This window comes from Drosophila ananassae, assembly GCF_017639315.1.
Source record: "Drosophila ananassae strain 14024-0371.13 chromosome Y unlocalized genomic scaffold, ASM1763931v2 tig00000060, whole genome shotgun sequence".
NCBI lineage: Eukaryota > Metazoa > Arthropoda > Insecta > Diptera > Drosophilidae > Drosophila > Drosophila ananassae.
This window is the reverse complement of record NW_025319051.1, coordinates 411,738-434,218: the sequence shown is the minus strand read 5'-3', so window position 1 is coordinate 434,218 and position 22,481 is coordinate 411,738. Positions and strand designations below refer to the sequence as shown.

General features: G+C 38.0%; 1 long non-coding RNA gene across 1 annotated transcript in view; it reads left to right on the top strand.

Moving 5' to 3' along the window:
- Window positions 1-868: 868 nt before the first annotated feature.
- The window catches only part of LOC26515296, a 47,690-nt gene continuing 26,077 nt past the window's right edge, over window positions 869-22,481 (top strand). Inside the window, exons 1-2 of the long non-coding RNA XR_004311340.2 lie at window positions 869-1,058; window positions 1,138-1,380. This is a non-coding gene — a long non-coding RNA (uncharacterized LOC26515296). The remainder of the gene's footprint in view (window positions 1,059-1,137; window positions 1,381-22,481) is intronic.

The window sequence follows — 22,481 nt, the reverse complement described above, 5'->3', positions numbered from 1 at the left end:
ACACGCGTTTAAAATTATATTTTCAATATATTTATTTTGGGTTCCTTTTAACCCTAATATATGCGGCTCCAATCAACTCCAAAATCACAACAAAAACGCAAAACCAAAAGCTTGCGCAGAAGCTCAACCAAAGCTCCCCAAAGCGCATACGCTACAAATAACAATAAAGCGCATGCGAAACTGGGAGACAAAACAGAGACGAAAACATGCTGATAACAACAGCTGCAGCTTAGCATATTATAATTATTTTATATGCATTCTTTGGTAGCTGCTTGGCCCAACAGCCCCATTCCAAGAATAAAAGGTTAGCACTTTATTATTGATATTTACTACGCTCAATGTCTCACGTTTTTAGCTATTATGACTCAAAAGTATGCAAAATACTCCAAGCATTTCCTCTAGCACAAGTTTATGACAGATAACGAGACGAGAATTACATCATACAAGAAGTACATCAATTTAAGAATAAGAAGGATCCTACAAAGTTCTGGTATTTCATCATTATGTAGACCCCAACATAGCCCTTCAAATGGGCAAGTTGAAAGAGTTCATTCAACCTTAACTGAGATAGCTCGTTTTATTAAAGATGAGTCCCGTCTCCTCGAGTATCCCATAGTAAAAAAAACCAACAGTAACGTGATTATAATTTTCATGTGCATGTGCACAACCAACAAGCTCAACGAAAATATCGGACCTATTGGGACCTGATGTAAAAATCGTGATATTAAAAATCTTGGCTGCGCCCGATATCTTTTATTGTTATATTGTTCTTTATTTACCCTTGCGGATATTATTATAATTTTGTTAGTTTTTAGTTTCCGTTCTTGCTATATTTTTAATAGCCTCAAAGTAGGCTGTCATTTTAAAGTGACAGTATATAAGTGAGTAACGCATATTCAGTAAGTAAAAGTAAATTGAAATTAGGGTTTCGAAAATATTCTTCTAAAATTAATTTTGTAAAATGTTGCATTTATTTAATATTTTGAATGGTTGGCAACCGTCCAGATATCGTTTTGGGCCTTCTGGAGCAATACGCTTTTTATCTAAAAATGAAAAAAGTAAGTCGTGGGGGATGAAAAAAAATTCGTTAAAATCCTTTTCAATATTTTTTTGTTTGCACATTTTTTTTGTAATAAGATAACGAAAAAGAAAAAAACAACAAATCAAGTTATAAAGATGAGACAAGTATTGCCGGTGGAACCAAATGCAAGCCAAAAACTGCAATTTGCTCTGAGCCCAACAAAAAAAAAAAGAAGAGAGAAAGTTGTGAGGATTTAATTCTGAAGCGAGATGGTAAAACTTCATCCAGAAAAAAAAAGACTGCACTGACTTCAATTCAAGGAGGTGGATTAAACTGTCGTACCAAAACCCATAATAAACGTTAGTATTTCCTTTTCATATTTTTCATTCACCTTAAAAATGTGTTTGTAAATTCATGCAAAATATTTTCAAAAATTATTAAATGTAGCGTAAAAAATTATCTCGTTAGAACGAAAATACTCAGAATTTCGTAATGCAGGTAATATTATTATATACATATATATATTGGACGGTGGACGGTGATACGGTGATACAGGTGGACGAACCATATGAGAGTTCGCCGATCCTTATGAAATTTTGCTGATAAGATAAGTTTACCCATAATGGAATACGTAGAATGTCCCATCTATCTAGCTTAAAAACAAAGATACGCCAATTCCGATAAATCAGTTATAAGACAGATATAGGATATAGTTGTCCGATCCTTATAAAAGTTGGCAGATCATGGCTTTTGTGATCAATCATTTACATAGCAGCTATAGAACCTATCCCGGCCGTTGCGACTTATATACTGCGTGCAAGGGTACAATAAATCAGAAATTGGAGACATTCGAATTTGACTTGATACATTTCTTTAATCACTTTTTACTTTCTAAAATAAGAAGGGAACGCTAACTTCAGGCGGAGCCGAAGTTGATATACTCTTGCAGTCCCATCTTTCTAGCTTAAAAGACACCAAACTTATGCCAATTCCGATCTTTCAGTTATATGGCAGCTATAGGATATAGTCGGCCGATCCTTATGAAATTTGGCAAATCAGATTATTTTGTCCAAAATGGAATCGGTACGAAGTAACAAATTTTTCTAACATAAAAAACTCCAAAGTTATGCCGATCGTTCTTTGACAGCTACAAGATATAGTTTTGTACATAAAATATTTTGATATCATAAGCCAAATATCGACTTCCTCTCTTTATTTTAAAGCGGTCTATTCTCACTCAATAAAGATTCTCTTCTAACTCGCACTAACTGCTCTCTTTAATCTCCCCCTTTCGTTTCCCTGGTAAAGTGGTTCAAGGTTCATAAATAGAAAAAAAAATAATAATATTAATAAATTAATTATTGAATTGTTTGGGCGCTGAAGTCTTGTAATAAGAAAATCTCCTCTTCCCAACGTTTTACACGCTAAGTATGCCGGGTTCACGGACTCAGTTTCGGATGCTATTTCACGTAGGTCTGGTCTCCTCTTTTGCGGTGACGGTCGTCGCGCTGATCAGGACGAAATAAAATCGTTCACGAGGCAGACTACAAGCGTATTCAAGGAGTTGATTAGCGGTTTTCTTAAAATCAATTACCAACTCTGTGCGCTCGATACACAGTCTTGAAAATGAGTCTTGAAAGCGTAAGAAATCCTCTGCTGTGATGTGCTTGTAGCGAATAATCTTCAGCCTGCTCAGCCGACAACTATGCAGCCGCTTATATCACTGGCCACCACAAGGGCCGCAGCTGAGAAAAATTCGGCTCCCACCATCGAAAGACATTTTTGTTTCCCGGCTTGACCCTAATACTTCTGAGATTGATATCTCGGCTTACATCAAAGCCAAAACAAAAGTTGACATAAAGGTGGTGGACATTACAAAATTTTAATATTCATACACCAGGCACACGTCATTTTTCAAAATACTTGCAAGTGTTTAAGACGACTTGTTCCGCCAACTTTTGGCCAGAGAACATTTTCTTTGCATTTGACATTATTGTATTTACAGAAAATTGGTTAAAGCCGGAGATCTTAAGCTTCGAAGTTTTTCCTAGTAGGTACACCAATTTTAGATGTTATAGAATTCTGTGAAGGGGAGGAGTGTAAATCTCTGTAGACTCATCAAATCACAAGAGTTTGGTGACATTGAATTTTTTTGCATCAAAATCACTTTGTCCGATCAATCTTCGTATGTTACTTGTTCGTACGTACCACCTTCGTCCGAACCGCCAACATACTGGCAACATTTGTCCGCTATTCGTTTGGTTTTTGATCGTATGTCTGATGGTGACCAGCTGATAGCTTTGGGGGACTTTAATATACCAGAACTCATGTGGTCAAATGTTGAAAATTCACCGTCTTTACAGCTTAACTACCACCACGGCTTCCCTGCGAGCATGTTCGACATGTCACTCGGGCAAATTAACCACCTTAGAAATTCTTTAGGTCAACTGTTGGACTTATGTTTCGTTTCTGATCCTGATGGAATTACTCTTTCCAGAACTTTGCCCCTTTCTAACCCTGAGGATCCATATCATCCCACTCTTGAGCTTTTAATCGAATTAAGAAAGGAAAGCTAACTTCGGGCGGAGCCGAAGTTGATATACCCTTGCAGTTAAGGTTGTTCCATTTCTGATCGTTCAGTTATACGGCGGCTATTGAGTAAAGTTGGCCGATGAAATGAAATTTGAAATTTGACAAATCAATCTGTACAAAGTCCCATCTTTCTTAATTAAAAAATACCAAAATTATGCAAATTTCGATCGTTCTATAACAGCTTTAGGATATAGTCGGCCGACATACATATAGTTTAAGCATAAACACATAGTAATTTATGTACAAAGTTTGTACATAAGATATTTTGGCCAAATATACCATGTGTGGAAAATCCAAACCCTATAAATCAAAAAATACCAAAGTTATGGCACTTTCGATCAATCAGTTATATGGCAGCTTGCGTAGAAACAGACAAACAGACAGACGGACAGACTGACATGCTCATGTCGTCTTAGGAGGTGATCCTGATCAAGAATATATATACTTTATAGGGTCGGAGATCTCTTCTTCCTGCGTTGCATTATTTTCAAGAAAATTATAATACCCTCTAAAAGGGTACGAAGGTTGCTATATATATTTCTGGCCTAGGCTATACTAAGTCTAGGCCAGAAATCCTATACTAAGTCTAAGTCACGGCTTTCGACGTGAATTCACACGAGAAGAGTACATCGATGAACTTAAATCTTTTTATGGCGATGGAGCACTATCTTATAGCACTGTGAAAAATGGTATAATGAATTTAATCGTGGCCGACGCTCGCTCGAAAGCGAAGATCGTGAAGGTCGTCCAAAACAGTCGTTGTTTCAGAGAACATTCAACCCGTGCATGAACTGATAATGCAAGATAGTCATGTGACATACCGTGAGATATAGGCATCCTTGGACATTTTTTCCACCACCAGACATTCGATATTGCATGAACCCTTAGCCGTAAAAAAAAATTTTTCTCGTTGGATCTCGCACAAATTGACAATCGCTCAAAAAAAGGCTCATTCTGAGGTCTATTCTGAGTGGTACACCACAATTTATTTGCCTAAAATCTTCGGAGACATTCGAAAAAAGAAAGAGAGAAGACGGATCATTCTGCACAATGACAATGCGAGCTCTCACACATCAGCTCAAACCAGCCCTTTTTGACCGACAAAAATGTCGAATTGATGAGTCATCCGCCTTACAGCCCTGACTGGGCACCCAATGACTTCTTTTTATTCCCGCACATCAAGTGAAAAATGCGTGTTCAACGATTTTCGACGCCAGAAGAAACTGTTAAAGCGTTCAAAAAAGATGTTGTGGAGGGGTCTCAATCGGAAGGGACAAAGTGCTTCGACAATTGCAACATGCAAAAGTGTACAAGTTTTGCTGGAGAATACTTTGAAAAACAAAAAAACCATTTTTAATTATAAATATTCGCATTTTCATTAGTAGGCTAGAAATATATATAATTACATATCTTCTTCAAAATAGTTTGAAATAATATATTTTTATTTGAGTTCCGGTTTTGATACAGTGTGATTCTTTAAAATTGCTTAGAATTTTAGAATCCCAGAACAACTGCTCAGAATTAACTTATCTTTGGGGCTCTAAGTCCTTTTTATAGCTACCCTTGCTGAAGTTTTTTGCAGATCAAAGCTCGAAAGAAGCTTTTCTCTCTGAGAGGCTTTGTTTTCTGAAGGGAATAGATTGAGTCGGAACCTTTTACTTGAGGTGTCAGTTGACGTGGAAGGCTTTGGGTCTCAAATAATCGAGGTGACAAGAAAATGTTTTCACATTTCCTGTGATGTGGGTTCCCATTTAAGAATGGTTTAAGCTATTTAGTTTTAATTCACTTAAAAGAAGTGAGAAAGATTTGAGTTGGGATTCTGTTTACCCAAATATGGTTTTGGTTTTCAATCTGAAGTGACTCATAGAAATGGAAATCATGGAACTCATGGAAATCTGAAATGAGGCTGTTTTCAGCCGAATTAGCATAATTAAATGTTTGTTTTTATAAAAATTGGCATGGGGCTATTTGCAGCTGGGTTGCGAATTTCCTCCTTTTAATTTTTATAATTAATTATTTGCCTTTTTGGGATGTTCTTAAATTTATAAATCAAATATATGATTATAATAATAATTATTATTGCTAGTAGTATTAATAAAATTGTTTGGGTTAAAATATTGTTTTGAAGGGTTTTAGAATATTTCTTTGGCCACGATATAGGAAAAAGACTCGAGTTTAGTTATGTTGTTGTTTACATAAATAGTTCGTAATAGTTAATATGTTTAAGCGGGTCATGTTTTAGGAGCTTTGGGTTGAATATGCCTAATCTTGTAAATTGCATTCCTAATTCAATGTCTTCTATGTATGCCATAACCAAGTTATGACATTCTCGATCAATCAGTTATATGGTAGCTATAGGATAAAGTTGTCCGATCCTTATGAAAGTTCCAACGTTTCAGTTAATGCAGTTAAGGCATTCCCCATCAAACCGTATATGGCAGCTATAGGATATAGTCGGTCGATCCCGGCCGATCCCATGTGTGCAAATTTTCAACAGACGGACAGACAGACGGACATGCTCATATCGACTCAGGAGGTGATCGTGATCAAGAATATATATACTTTATAGGGTCGGAGATGTCTCCTTTACTACGTTGCACAATTTTGACCAAAATTACTTACTTAGAATATAATATATACAAAACCACAGTAACTATCCTTTTGACTGCCGATTTACCCAGGCAACAAGAATATTTTAAATTAAATCATAAATACCAAAACTCTTTTTTTAGTCCTAACTCCAGGGGTACCCAAGCACTGCTTATAGCAAAACGTAATGGCATCAGAGCTCCGGAATTGGCTCCGGAATAGCATGCACCTCCAAGTATTAAAGGGAGAGTGCTAGTCCTTATAAAGGACAATGTGCCCGTAATGAGTTAGCCTATAGGAAGATTTCCTAAAATACTGGACCAGAAAACCTCGTTCGGGTAGTGGACATCAAGACGTCATCTGGAATATTCAAGATGCAGTGACGCGGCTAGCTCCACTGTTCCCAGAAGATGTCACCAACAAGTGCCCACTAGATGAAACCCTAAAGGTGGACCAGTCTGATGAGCCTCCTGTACAACACAGAAAGGGAATCCTCTCATCAATACCTGTAATTCCAGCGTTTATGTTGCTATTTCCAATAGCGATGGCAACGCCAATTTAAGTGACGGAATTCAGTAACAAGCCAGAAATATTCTACGAACGTTTGGGAACCACAAGAATGGCAGTTTCAGAATGGACAATGATAATATCTTTCGACTTGGATCCATACTGGAATGATATGAAGGTACTTTCAGTTGGGTTAACGTAGCAACATGCAGTTCCATTCTGGACCATTTTAAACATCAATTTGCAGAGCTTGAGGCAGGAAACAACCTAATGCATACCTCTCGGCAACGTAGATCACCGTTAAAACTTGGTGGAACCATAGCCAATTCATTATTCGGTGTACTCGACTCCACGTATGCAGAAGATATGGCCAACAAGAAAGGAAAGCTAACTTCGGGCGGAGCCGAAGTTTATATACCCTTGCAGTTGAGTCGCAGTCCGCTAGGTGGCGCCACGCATCTTATATTATTAGATATATAGCAGTATATAGTCGGCCGATCCTTATGAAATTTTGTCCAAAATAGAATCTGTACCAAGTCCCATCTTTCTAACTTAAAAAACACCAAAGTTATGCCAATTTCGATCGTTGTATGACAGCTATAGGATATAGTCGGCCGATCCTTATTAAATTTTGTACATAAGATATTTTGGTCAAATATAACATGTATAACATAACAACGAAGTTATGACATTTCCGATCAATCAGTTATATGGCAGCTATAGGATATAGTCGACCGATCCCGGCCGTTTCGACTTATTTACTACCTGCAAGGAAAAGAAGGATGTGTGCAAAGTTTCAACTCGATAGCTCTAAAACTGAGAGACTAGTTTGCATAGATAGCGACAGGCAGACGGACAGACGGACAGACGGACCGACGGACATGCTCATATCGACTCAGGAGGTGATCCTGATCAAGAATATATATACTTTATAGGGTCGGAGATGTCTCTTTCACTGCGTTGCACACTTTTGACCAAAATTATAATAATATTTTGACCATAATTATAATACCCTCTGCAAGGGTATAAAAATATCACAAATAAGGGTAACGAGGACTTACTCCTACAGCTGCTTCGAAAGCAGACATCCACCATCCACCATCAATTTGGTGCGAAAAGAAAATTTGGCTACCAACAACCGCTTAAGCTCGTTGGAACAACAGATAACCCTCATAAATAAACAACGAGGACAGTACCAAGGCGCACATTTGGAGCAAGCATTTAGGATCCTCACGGCACAAATAAATCTATTTCTAAATGGTTTACAGCGAATGCTGAGTGAGATAACTAATGTGTTGACTGATGTTCGCCATTGAACAGTCAGACCAATATTAATATCACCTACGCAGCTACGAGACCAACTCGACCAAATTCGGGATCATTTACCACCCAATCAGATAAGTTAAATAAGTTAATTTCGCAATTTGATTGGTCTGATTTACTGGCATGCAAGGATATAAACATCGCATTACAAGAATTTAGGAATAGTATAAGTAAGTTTATCCTAGAGTTTGAAAAAAGGTCTAGAAGCTTTTTTCAAAAACCGAATTTAACCCCATTGATAAAATTAATTATACTTATAAGAAAAAAAAATTTGTGAAACCATTGATAGAAAACTTCCAGACAGACTATACATGTCTTCAGATAAATAGATATTTCATAAAGATATTTCAACCATCATGAAATTAAAATTATAATCTATGGAATTGGGATTATATGACGCTAATCCTGGTGAAAATTATTTTAAAAACAAGAAAGGAAAGCTAACTTCGGTCACAGCCGAAGTTTATATGCCCTTGCAGTTGAGTCGCAGTCCGTTAGATGGCGACACGCATCTTATATAATTATATTTCACAATATTTCACATTTGGCTCCCATCCTTGGATCTGATGGGTTAATTCGAACATTCAAACCTATCCGAGGACGCAAAACATCCAGTCTTGCTCCTGAACAATGACACAATTGTAAAAATGATCCTAAGAGAACAACATGAAACCAACATGCATTGCGGCGCCCAAGCCTTGCGCGCCATTGCTCGGCAACAATACTGGATCATCAATGACAAAACAATGGCGATGTACCAGAGCGAAGCCTAAATTAATGAGTCAAATTATGGGAAATCTACCAGCCCGTTCTTTAACTCTGGAGTAGATTACTGCGGTCTACGAGCACCATCCTTCGGTGGCCTATGGGAAGCTGCTGTGAGTACCTGCAAGAACTCCAGAATCGTCACAAGTGGAAGCATGCATCTCCAAATATCGAAGAGGGATTACTAGTCCTTACTTTACTTTACTTTACTAGAAGGATAAAGGAAGACAATATGCCTGCAATGAGCTGTTTGGAAAAGATCTCAAAACGTATCCTGGACCAGCCAACACCGCTCGAGTAGTGGACATTAAAACGTCATCTGGAATATTCAAGAGACCAGTGACACGAGCTCGCATTGGACGAAACCCTTAAGGCCGAACAGTGTGATGAGACCACAGTACACCGCAAAGGGGAAGCCTCTCATTAATACCCGTACTTCTAGCACTTATGGTTCTAATTCCAAGAGCCATGAAGCCATTTCAACGCCCATTAAAGTAACGGAGTTCAGAAACAAGCCAGGAATATTTTTCGACCGTCCGGAAACCACGTGAATGGTAATCCATACTGGACTTGGATCCATACTGAAATGATATGAACGTATTTACAGTTGGGTTAACTGAGCTGAAAAGCTTTCAATATGAAAGCTGTGTGGAATTAAAGTCGTTTGAATTTTTCAGAGCAGAGCTTGAGGATATAAATAATCTAATGCATCACTCTCGGCCATATGGCCAAAACTATAACAAAGGTTAAGGGTAATGAGTATTTCCTCCTACAGCTGCCTCAGATCCAAACATACAAACATAATGGTTAAGCTAATGGTTAACATAGCCAAATGCTTTACTGAAGTCAGTGAATGGCGTCTGTTTTTTTGCCTCTCCTGAATCCATCCATGACAAAAGATGTTAGTGGGTTGAATTATATAGTGGGTTGAATTATTGGGTCTGGTGGTATCACTTAAAGCGATGCCACAGAGGACATATCTGACAATTGCTCATTTATTTTAAGATATTCGGAAGCCGATTTTTTCTGAGATCCATTCTTAAGGTGACCTGAGATATGAGCCGCTGCATAATTATTGTCTGAGTAGTCTGAAGATTATTCGCCACAATCACATCCCTAAAAGAGGATTTTTTACGCTTTGGTGACTCGTTTAGTAGATGAAGACTACTAAACTGTGGATCGAAAGCACAGAGTTGGTCATTGTTTTTTCGAAAACCGCTAATCAACGCTTTGAATTCACTTTCAGTCTGTCTCATGAACGAACTCATTTCCCCCTGAACAACCGTCACAGCAAAAGTGGAGACCAGACCTACGTGAAATAGCATCCTAAAGTGAGGAACCGGCACACGTTTTCGCCAGCAGTGCCAGATGGTAGGCTGTGAAGAGGAGATTGTATTATTAATAATTTAAAATACAATCAATTATTAATTTATAATAAATTTTAAAAAATTTATTAATATTTTTGTCTATATTGCACAGGTCAACAGCAAAAAATCTCCATGCATAATTTCACCTGCTCCATAACCTTTAAGCTACCCTGAACCAAAGTCCAAAACAAACATAGGTTCTATCGCCCACAGTTTCCGCGGTAAACCTAAGAAGAAATTGATCAAATTTTACCATATACTGAATTATGTAGGCCGTGTAATGGCGATGACCATCATTGCTTCTAGTACATATCATTTTTGAAATGTATGTGTACCAACTTCAATTAAAAAATGGTATCTAGCAGTTACAATATCTTTGGAATACCCAAAGTTGAAATCTCAGATTTTCTACATTCATTTTTGGTCTTCTACGATTTTTCTCTAAACATTTTTCTATGGAAGATTTTAATTTTCTTATTGAAATCAGTGGATCATACCATGTTTTAATCTTGGGTTTAAGGAAAAACTCGAAATAATTTTATTGAATTTATAATAGGTGGTTAAACAATATGTTCTTCAATTAAATTGGAGTTTTTAATCTCATATTTTCAAAAAGTCATAGTTATCTACAACTTCTGTAAAGCTTTACGAAACAAGCTGAACCTGCAATAGATACGTTTTGAACAAAGAAACAGTTTTAGATTTAATTATTGAAAATTACAAAATTAATTTATTAATATTTGTTGGATTTATTATTGAAACACAAAAAAAGTGTCAAAAAATATAAAATGTATAATTCAGGATAGTTACAATATCAATGGTCAGGTAAATTGATGGAACTCATCCAGAAACTACCCATCCAAAACGCGTTTTCTTCCAGCCAGGTTTACTATACAAATGTCAAGAAACAATTGACATTAGTAGCAAATCGCAATATTTATAGCATCTCCTGATAGGAGGATTACTTTTGCGCCACCTTGTGTTATGTAGGGTACGTTCTGTGGCTGTTTTAAGATTATTAAATTGCGGCCGACTCGAGAACCATCTGGGTGAGGCTTTCCAGAGCAGAGATCTAAAGGGCACCATTATCCCTTTAATTCATTCCCCGACTCGTCAAACATAACCCCAACGACGGCAAGTGTTCCGGCAAATTAACCCTATAATAGATTAGAGGAGGAATTTGAGGAATTTGGCTCCAGATCAACCAGGAACGAGAACTTTGGCAGCAGCACTAGCTCAGCATTGTCGGACTCGTGCGGCTGAAACCTGCCCGCGAGGATGAAACAGGAAATTATGACGGTGATTGCATGTCGAGCAGCGAGAAGCTGAGAATCCGCGAGCAAAATGGCCATCTAATAGGCAAACAAAACAGCAAGTCAGACGCGACGCACTTCTCGTTCCGTTCCTAAATTGGCAAAGCACTGAACTTTGGATAAGAGGGTAGCTCGTAAGCCGAAACAACACACAGGGCGCATAGAGCTGGACTGGCGTTAATGACCATGCACAAGGATCGATGTTGTGCCCAGCAGTCTGCAAACAAAAGTGAAAAAATCCGATGCTGCAAATTGACAGCAATTCCAAAGCTTTTTGAAAAACTTATCATTCCACATTTGCAACACCTATGTAGTTCAATCATAACTCCGTGCCAGCATGGCTTCATAAAGCACCGCTCCACCACTACCAACTTATTGGATCTTTTATGACGGATAAAATGGTCTAATATTGATAATTCACCGTCTTAAGTTAATTTCGGAATTTGATTGGTCTGATTTACTGGCATGCGAAGATATAAACATCGCATTACAAAAATATTATTACACCTTGAAAATATTTTTCGACGTTTGCGTACCGTGGAAATATCCGTCCGCTTCAACGAATCCGCCTTGGTATACAGGGCATCTTATATATTTAAGGAACAGTATGAGTAGACTTTTAAATAAAAATAGATTATCTGGCTGTACAGTTAGTTACTCAAGATAATTAGTCGCTCCGTCCAATTTTAGAGTGCATAACAAAGAATGTTATAGAAGTTATGTTTGCCGCTGCAGAATTCAGTTTACTCAGCATTCGAAGCAGTTTTATAACTTTGTAAACAATACGTTTGAGAACTCTTATGCGAACACTGAGCAGGCAAAGGCCGATCTCTTTGCACATTTTTTTTCATACTACCTATTCACCTATCAGCAGTTCAGCTCAGCCTTACACTTATAATATCCAATCAGACAACTTCATATTTTTCCCATCTTTCGATTAAAGTGGTGTGTTATCGGATCTTCTTAAGGTCAAGCCCGTGCATTCGCCAGGCTCGGAAGAACTGCGCCGAGGCTCTGTGCAAACTGCTCCTTAAACTCTTTAATCTATCGCTGGAAACTTCAATCTTTCCCCTTATGTGGAAGGAATCTTTTATTATTCCGCTGCATAAAAAAGGGAAAAAATAAGACGCTGCAAATTATAGAGGCATCTCTAAATTTTCAGCAATTCCAAAGCTTTTTGAAAAACTTATCACTTCACATTTGCAACCCCTATATAGTTCAATAATATCACCGTGCCAGAATGGCTTCATAAAACGCCGCTCCACCCCTACCAACTTATTGTATTATAGTTAACATCTTTCGCAACGGATGGGTTCAGCAATGGCTTACAAAAAGATGTCTTGCACACTGACTTCAGTTAAGCATTTGACTCTGTAAGCCATTCGCTTCTTTTAAGTAAACTCAGTCTTTTGAAATTCCTCTTTTTAAAGATGTTTGCTCGCGTTTAGTCCGCATCACATCTGATTAACCCCAAGGAAGCCATCTTAGACCCTTACTTTTTACATTATTCATGACCGATTTGACCCTTGCCTCATCTGATTCACTTGTACTTATTTACGCTAATGTTGTTAAGCTTTGTCTTCAGTATAGATCACAAAAGGTTTGAAACAAACTTCTTGCAGGCCACATCAATACAAATTCAGTCAAGAAACAAAAGCCTTTCAATCGCTGCCGTTTACTGCTCTCCTCGTTTCTCAATCTCGGAAGGACAATTTATGGACTTCTACAATTCACTTGGGGATCGTTTTATAGCCGCAGGAGACTACAACGCCAAACACACGTACTGTGGATCACGTCTAGTGACTCCCAGAGGAAGGCAATTGTAGAATGCAATTATAAATGTGAGAAATAAACTGGACTATGTTTCCCCTGGAAGTCCCACATACTGGCCAACCGACCCACGCCAGCTCCCAGACCATACTGATTTTGCGGTGACAAAAAACATACCTTGCAGTCTAATAAGGGCCAAAGCAGTCCCGGACTTATCATCAGACCAGTGCTTTTAACGCTTCTTCAAATCCCAGAAATAACGAACTGGCTTAAATACAAAAAGTACGTGAGTGCCCACATAGAACTCGCCCCGGAGTTTAACATGGAATCGGACATCGATTACACAACGAGTGCCTTGGAAGAAGTACTCGTTGCGGCAGCCAAAATCTCTTCGCCTCAATGGAAGAAAGTAGACCGAAACAAATACCAAAATTCTAATCAGCAAATTGAACAGCTCGTGCGAGAAAAGAGGGACATGCGTCGTGATTGGCAAAACAGCAGATCACCAGCTTCAAAGTCAACTGCACCTTCATTCCGGCCGAACGAAATTGAACAAGTCATAAGAGGGCTAAAACCAAAAAAGGCTCCCGGTGGCGATTTACTGACGCCAAAGATGCTGATTGAACTTCCAAAATGCGGTATTGAGGTCGTCTGCAAACTATTTAATGGTATCATATATCTTGGCTATTTCCCAAAAAAGTGGAAGAAATCCATCATTATAATGATACCGAAGCCTGGAAAAGACCACACAACACCGTCGTCGTACAGACCAAGAAGGCTTCTATCTAGTTTGTCTAAATTGTTTGAAAAATGCTTGCTAACTCGAATAACACCACATCTGGAAGCTTGCAAAATTATCCCGGCACACCAATTTGGCTTCCGAAGAAACCACAGAACCATAGAGCAAGTGAACAGAATAACATCCGAAATACGCCTAGCCTTCGAACAAGCTTTCTCAAGCTTTCGACCGAGTTTGGTTTAATGGACTCATGCACAAAGTTAAAATGTATTTTCCACAAGCTACTGTAATCATACCTCTACAATAGGGTATTCTTGGTGAGATGCAACACAGCTACTTCGGGCGACTACATCATCGAAGCTGGAGTTCCACAAGGAAGCGCACTCGCCCCGTGTCTATATGTTTTGTATACTGCGGAAATTCCTACAAACGCGCAACTAACAACGTCAACATTCGCCGACGATACCGCTATCCTTAGTCGCTCCAGATGCCCAACGCAAGCAACAAACCAATTAGCTAATCATCTAATAGTAGTGGAAAGGTGGCTGTCCGACTGGCGCATTAAAATAAACGAACAAAAGTGTAAACATGTAACATTTAATTTAACTCTTAATAGACAAACATGCCCTCCACTTTCACTAAAAGGTATGCAGATTCCTCAAGGTAACGAAGTAACGTACCTTGGCGTCCACCTTGATAGACGACTAACATGGCGTAAGCACATCGAATGCAAGAAGGTACACCTAAAACTGAAAGCCAGCAGCCTCCACTGGATCATAAACTCACGATCGCCTTTGTGCCTGGACTACGAGGACGTATGGCTCCCAGCTGTGGGGAAATGCGAGCAGCAGCAAAATAGACATCATACAGCGCGCACAATCAAAAATCTTGAGAACTATCACTGGGGCACCTTGGTATATTCGCAACGAAAACATCCACCGGGATGTGGGCATCCTCGCAGTGAAAGACGAAATCCAGAAGCAAAAGAGTCCTTCAAAGAAAAACTGTCTTCGCACCCAAATCCCCTCGCTCAGGGATTGACTTGGGTTTCTAGCAGATCCCGCCTGCGACGCAACGACCTTCCAGTCCAGCAATCGATTTTTAGGGCCGTCTAACTCTGTATCAGTCAACATGACTGTTAGTTAAGGGGGCAGGATGGTTTCAGAGGCTGAAAAATAGCAGTTTTTTGCGATTTTTTTTTGTTATGTCTGAGTAAATATATCAATTCAATTTTTTTACACAATTAATGGCTATATTTGGAGAGTATCTAGGAATTTTTATTTTTAAGAAATAATTATAATTTATCCCGTAACGGGCAGTCGACCGGAGTCGCTTCCAAAAATTGGTCTCTTGCGGTGCGTAAAGTCTGGCCTTACAGTGTTATCGGAAATACAAAAATTGAATTGATTTACTTAAAATAATAGTTTCTTGTGCGGATGAACGAAACCATTTTGAAAAATATGCGATTTTGAATTTTTGGCGCGGTTGTGAAGTCGGAGGAACCATTTTTACATAAAAATCCGCCCATTATTGCCCGTAAAAATGGGGAAAAAAAATTTAAAAAAAAAGCATTCGTTCATCCGCAAGTATTTATTTTATTAAAGATGTGTGCAAAATTTTATTTAGATCCGAGCATTACTTTTTGAGTAACGTTACGCACCGACTTGAAAAAGTTGTTTTGAGAAAAACGCGTCTAAAGTTTTAAAAGCAATGGAAAGTATATGGAGAGAAAGAAACTAGAAAATCGGTATCTCAGCAAGTTTTAGTCCGATTGACATGAAACTTTCACAGGATATTCCTAAGATAATGTTCTATTATATAAAAAATTTCTGAAAAAAAAATTTTTTTGAAGTCTCAAACCATCCTGCCCCCTTAAGTTAAAAATATAAGATTTGATACACCTCTTGTTAGTCTTCCAAAGAGAAGATTCAAGAAATAAAAGCAACCGAAAAAAAAAAATTAAATAGGAGTTTTTAATCTCATATAATCTGCTGCTGCTGGCGTCCCTCGATGTCATTGGTAGCTGATGTTGTTGCAGTAGCTTTAGTCCATATCTTCATTGCTGATTGGTCAATGCAAGTGCATTGTGTTGTTGGTGGATGCACTTGCCATTAAGTTCAGTGAGCTTTGCCAAATATTTGGGTGTTTTCTTTCTTTTGGCTTTCCCACGATCGCAAGCATAACACAGCTACACAAAAAAAAAAAAGTGTCCGGGTTGGGAGATCAGAGTACCCTATCCCCATTATTTTGGACCGCTAAACACGAATCTTAAGTCCGTTTTGGTCCTGCACGTGTACGTTTCTTCCTAACCTCAAAAAAAGTTTCACAACAAATTTTTGAAAATTCGTCCGCCATATTGGATCCGCCATATTGAAGTTTGAAAATCTGACTTCAAATTCGTAATCAGCGACCCTAAAAACCCCTGGGTACCCAGTTTCATGAAAATCCAATAAATTAAAAAAAAATTCGCATACCTCCAAAAATGTGAAACTTTTTTTGAGGTTAGGAAGAAACGTACACGACCAAAACGGACTTCAGATTCGTGTTTAGCGGTCCAAAATACATGGGGATAGGGTACTCTGATCTCCCAACCCGGACACTTTTTTTTTTTTGTGTGGCTGTGTAATAAGTGCTTACTCAGCGCACGTGTCTTTCGATCCGTGTGACCCTTATTGGTGCCACGGCATCATATTGCATCCGGTGCACGGTGCACTCAATGCGTTTATGTAAGCTCTTTTGCAGTTGTTATTGAGAACTTATGTGCTTGGACCTAGCGTTTTATTAATATTATCTAGTGTTTGACATTTTAGGTGTTAACTCTTCCCCCCTTAAACGCGGGCGTCCTCGTTCGCAACGTAGAAGAGAACAGGGTTAGGTGGGGTTGGATCCGCCGGTGTTTTTGTCGTTTTCGGGGCGGCTTCTTTTGGTCTGCACCTTCTAACTAGCATTATGTTCAGACTTACGATCATTATGAGCAGGATAGTGGCTGACGTATAATTCACGGAAGCCTCGATTGTCTTCTCTTCTTTAATTTTTTTCAGAATTTTAGTGTTATTTATGTTTAATTCTTTGATTAATTGAAGGGAGAGGACTTCGTTAATTTTAGGGTTTACCGCTGACAGTTGGAAAAGCGGAGATTCGGGGTCTACCACAGTGACCTCTTCCGTGGAGCGTACCGTGGAGTTCCTGTGCTGGATGATGAAGGATCCTTGAAGATTAAGGTTCTTTCCGTCCGAAGAAACCATTTCGTTAAAGTCGTTCAGCATCAGTGTTCCTGGTAGTAATTCCTCAAAATTAGGCACATGTTGGCTGTTGATTGCCTTGCATTCCGGTGGTCTTAGGTTTAATAGAGCGTTTACGCAAGTGCCATTGCTTAAGTCTAACAGTTTATCCTTAACACAAATGGTTCTATCATTATGCGATTCACATGGTTTTGATATCGCGAATAGTTTCTTTTTACATTCTAACAAGTTTTCATATTTTATGTCATATATTATATGGGCCTTTTTTACTGCTTTGACTAATAGGGTTCTACAGATTTCATTACTTATTATTGGGATACTTATGATATACAGAAGAGCTTTATTATTCGATGCAAGTTTGACTTTTGAAAATTCTAGTAATTCTTCCACATTAATAAACAGATTATTTCCTTTATTAAAAATTTGTTCTAAAATATTGGTTTCTATTGTTGAGAATATAAAAGAGTTTATAATATTTGTTTTGGCCCAAGTTATTGCGTGTAGTATATTAGATATTTCTTCTTTTACTATTTGAATTCTATATCTGAGGATATTTGCCGCTTCATTAATTATTTCGTTTGAATTTTTAGTTATTTTTAAAATGGCATTCGTTACGTTACTTATTTGATTAATTTTCTCACTTAATTTTTTATTTATTATAACCTGCTTATTATTATTTTCTAATTGTCCGTTTATTTTGTTCTTTAGTATTTCATGATCATGGCGGTCCGGTGTTCCTGCCGATTTCTATTGCTCTTTTTTTGTCTATTGCTTTTTTTTAGTTTGAGAAGGTTTTGTTTTATTTGATTTAATTCGTAAGACAGGTAGGGGTATAGATGGTGTGATGGTGTGAGGCTGTTTAGTCCTTTGTTAAGTTCGTCAAATGTATTGTCGTATTCTTTTAGGTCGAATGTATGGATGAATTTGAATGTTCCCTCTTGTTTGGCCGCAAGTCCAGTCTCAAGTGATCACTTGTGAATTTGAATAATCAAGGACTGTAAACACGCTGAGGAAAGTTGGTATGAATAGTCTGAAAGTTAGTTTCTGATGTTATTCTTGTGTATTATTTTCCCGGATGGATTTTTTGTTGTAGTGTTATTATTTTCTTTGACTGTTTCTTTTTTATAGCGTGGGGTAAGCTTGGTACCTAGTCTTTTGTCGATTTTTACATGAATTGTATCTTCTGTCTCATATTGTTTTGGCTGTATTTTATCCTGATTATGGTATTCTAAGTCGGCTACCTGTTTTTTTTTTTATTTTTTCCCTGATTTCGGTCCGCCGTTTCTCTATGTCCTCTGTGGTGTTCGGAGTGAAACACCTCAACTGGTTTTTCCTTTATTACTGAATGGATGGACCCATTATATTCTTCGACTGATTTGAAAATTAGGTCTTCGAATGTCATACTCCCGTTGTCTTTTTGAATGCATCTCATGATTTCTGAAAGTGTTGAATGAAATCGTTCTTCCTGACCATTACTGGTTGCAGCGTATGGGGCTGTTGTATGGACTGATATTTTAAGTTGATCTTCTAAAAGGAATCGAATCGCTGCAGAGTTTAAAGCGCGTTCGTGGTCCATTACTACCCACTTGGGCGTGCCGAATGCTATCAGCATTTCTCTTAAAGGCGCTTTAATGCCCTCAGAGGCCCTTGAGTTTAATATCTTGATTTGGGCGTATTTTGAGAACTTCTCGACCAGTTAGAATATTATTTTTTTCTGTAATATAAATGTCTATGTGGATGATTTCTCCTGGGTACTTAGGGATGGGAGTTGGTTGGATTGCCCCCTTTGATGGGTGTCTATCGTATTTGGATTCTCTACATGTTTGACAGGATTGGACTATTGCCTGAATTTTCTTTTGAGCTTGTGGGAAGAAGTATTTTTTAAGAATTTGTATTTTGTTTTCTTTTGCGTCTCTGTGTGCCCTTTTGTGCTCTAATGTAATGATCTGATTCTGGGTTGTTTCTGATGGTACATCTTCAACTTGATTACTAGTAAACCTAACTTTGTAAGACTTGAAGTGCGTTGGATGAATAGTTTGAATTTTTCCCATTATTTCTTCTGAAGTGTAGATACCATTGATAATTCTGGGATCTAATCGGGCTCGGAGTGTATTAATGATTTCCTGTTCTGTGTAAGAAATCTTTTTTATTATATGGCGATGAAAAGTTGGAAATAGAATTTCGAAGTTATACGCATCAGTGTTTTCTTTTAATAAAAAAATTTGGTTTTTAAATGCGTTGATCGGGGCTTCTACTGAGAATATTAGATTATGTGAGGAACTTTCGTCGCTGCGGATTGTAGAGTCTGAATGGATTGAATTAACCTCTGGTCGGGCTCTGGATAGGGCGTCTGCTACTACGTTAGCTACACCGGGCTTGTATTTAATTTCTGGGCTGTATTCGCCGATAATGTCCCTCCAGCGTTTTAGCTTGGCATTGTGGTTATTTGCACTATTTGAAAAGGTCAGAGGTTGGTGGTCTGTATAAATTATCACTTTCGAATATCCGTACAGATAATGTCTTAAGCTTTGGAGAGCCCATACGATGGCTAACATTTCCCTTTCGTTCGTTGCGTAATTTTCCTCGGTTTTCGAGAGGGTACGGGATATGAATGTTATTGGTCTATGGTTCTGTTCTAAAACGGCTCCTATTGCAAAATTTGATGCGTCTGTGGTCAATTGGAATTCCTTCGTGAAGTCTGGGTACGCTAATGTTACATCCCTAGATATAAGTATGTTTTGAAGTTTTTCGAATGCACCCGTTGCTTCTTTGTCTAGGTTAATAGCTATTCTGCTTGACTTGTATTTAGATACGCGTCCTTCTTCTCCCCTTAAATGGGCAGTTAAAGGTTTGGCAATCTTCGCATAATCTTTAATAAATCTCCTATAATAGCTTGTCATTCCTAAAAATGATCGAAGTTCCTTTAGTGTTTTAGGTATTGGGAAGTTTTCAATTATCTTGATTTTTTCGATGTTGGTTTTAACTCCCTCTTCTGAAATGGTGTATCCCAAAAAATCAACTTCTTTTTTGAAAAAGTGGCATGTCGATTTGTAGCCATATTGGCTTTTTGTAATGTTAGCAACACTTTGTTCAAGTTTTCGGCATGGTCGTTTTCTGTTTTGCTGAAAACGATGATGTCGTCGACGTACACATAAAAGATTTTCCCTATGTGTTCTCGCAAAATGTCATCTAAAGCTCTTTGAAATATGGCTGGTGAATTTTTTAATCCAAATGGTAATCTGGTAAATTCGTATTTGCCTCTATTCACTGCGAATGCAATTTTTTCCATGTCTGACTCTTTAAGTGGTATTTGATGAAATCCACTTCAAGTACTGAGAAGAATCTGTTGTTTTCTAATTGTGCGATTATTTCGCCTATTTCAGCAATGGGGTACCGATCGGATATTGTTACCTCATTGAGCTTTCTATAATCAATAACTAGCCTGTATTTTTTTTTTTCATTAGAGTCGGTTTTTTTCGGGACTACCCAAACTGGTGCATTATAGGGTGACCGTGAGGGTCTAATAATGCCATCCTGCAGCATTTCTTGAATTTGTTGTTCTACTTCTTGCCTAAGCGATGCCGGATATGGGTAGTGCTTTCCGTAGACAGGGGTATCGGAGTAAGTCCTAATTTCACCTACAACTCTGGTAGTGTAATTTGTTTCGTTTCAGGATCGGCGAAAAGGTTTTTATGGGTGTCGATAAATTTTTTGATTATTTCTCTTTGAGTTTCTGTCATATGTTCGTCTGTTGGTCCGATCTTGTTTACGGCTTGTGCCTCTAATTGATGGATTTTAATTTTCCTATTATTTTCCAACAGCAGAATATCATTTTTAACATCTATTATTGCCCCTAGTTTTTTCATAGTGTCGTTACATAGAATTCCATGGAAGGTTTTCAGTGTATCTAATAGAAAGAATTTTAGTGGGGTATCTGATATGTTGGGAAGTTTAACTTAAATGGGCATCCACTTCACAGGAAATTTCACATTTTCTTGTCACCTCGATTAATTGAGACCCAAAGTCTTCCACGTCAACTGACACCTCAAGTAATAGGTTCCGACTCAATCGATTTCCTTCAGAAAACAAAGCCTCTCTGAGAGAAAAGCTTCTTTCGAGCTTTGATCTGCAAAAAGCTTCAGCAAGGGTAGCTATAAAAGGGGCTTAGAGCCCTAAAGTTAAGTTAGTTCTGAAACTCCAAAAATTCTAAGCAGTTTTAAAAATCACACTGTATCAAAAAACGGAACTCAAATAAAAATATATTTTTTTCAAACTATTTTTGAAGAAGATATTTAATTGGCGCAGTCGGTAGGATGTGTAAAAGTGACCAGTGATCAATCGAGATCATAGAACATCGTTGAAGTATTTTGTGCTAATGCAACTGCAGCCTTAATACTAACCGCGAGTGTTAATCGCTATTCACATCCGCAAAAGAGCTTACGTGTTAGTTTCAATTTGTAGCCCACTTTTCGAAGTGTGACTGCTACCGAAAATATACAAAACACAAAAACTTAAAATAAATTAGTAGCCCGCTTTCATAGTGTGACCGCTACCGAAACAAATAAGAAATACGAACATTACAATGGCCGAACCAGTAGCACAAGTCCAGTTACTCTCCGAGCTATACCTTAATCAGGCTTTAAGCCAGATTAGGCAAGTTCCCAATTTTAATGGAAGCACCAGGGAATTAAGTGCATTCATCAGACGGATCGAATACATTTTAAATTTGTATCCATCAACTGATCCGCGTCAAACAGCTGTATTCTTCAGTGCAATCGAGATGCAATTATCAGGAGATGCCCAGCGAGTGTCACAGATATCAGCAGCAACCAATTGGCCCGATCTAAGGATTGCTCTCATCGATGAGTATAAAACCCAAACCCCATGCGAGGAATTACTAAGACGACTCTACAATACCCCTTTCAATGGAAGCATTCGTAAGTTCGTCGAGGATCTAGAATATAAAATATTTGTCATAACAAACAAATTGTCGTTAGAAAATAACAATTTAAATACAATGATTTATAATAATGCCATGAATAATACTGTAAAAGATGTAATAATGAGAAAACTTCCTGACAGGTTATTCATGACATTAGCAAGGCACGATATAACTACAGTCAGTAAACTTAAACAAGTAGCACAACAAGAAGGTTGTTATGATTCTGGTTCTGATAAAGTTAAATCACAACATAATTCAAAACAAAACGGACAAGATAGGAGAAATTATCAAAGAAATAATAATTTCCAAAG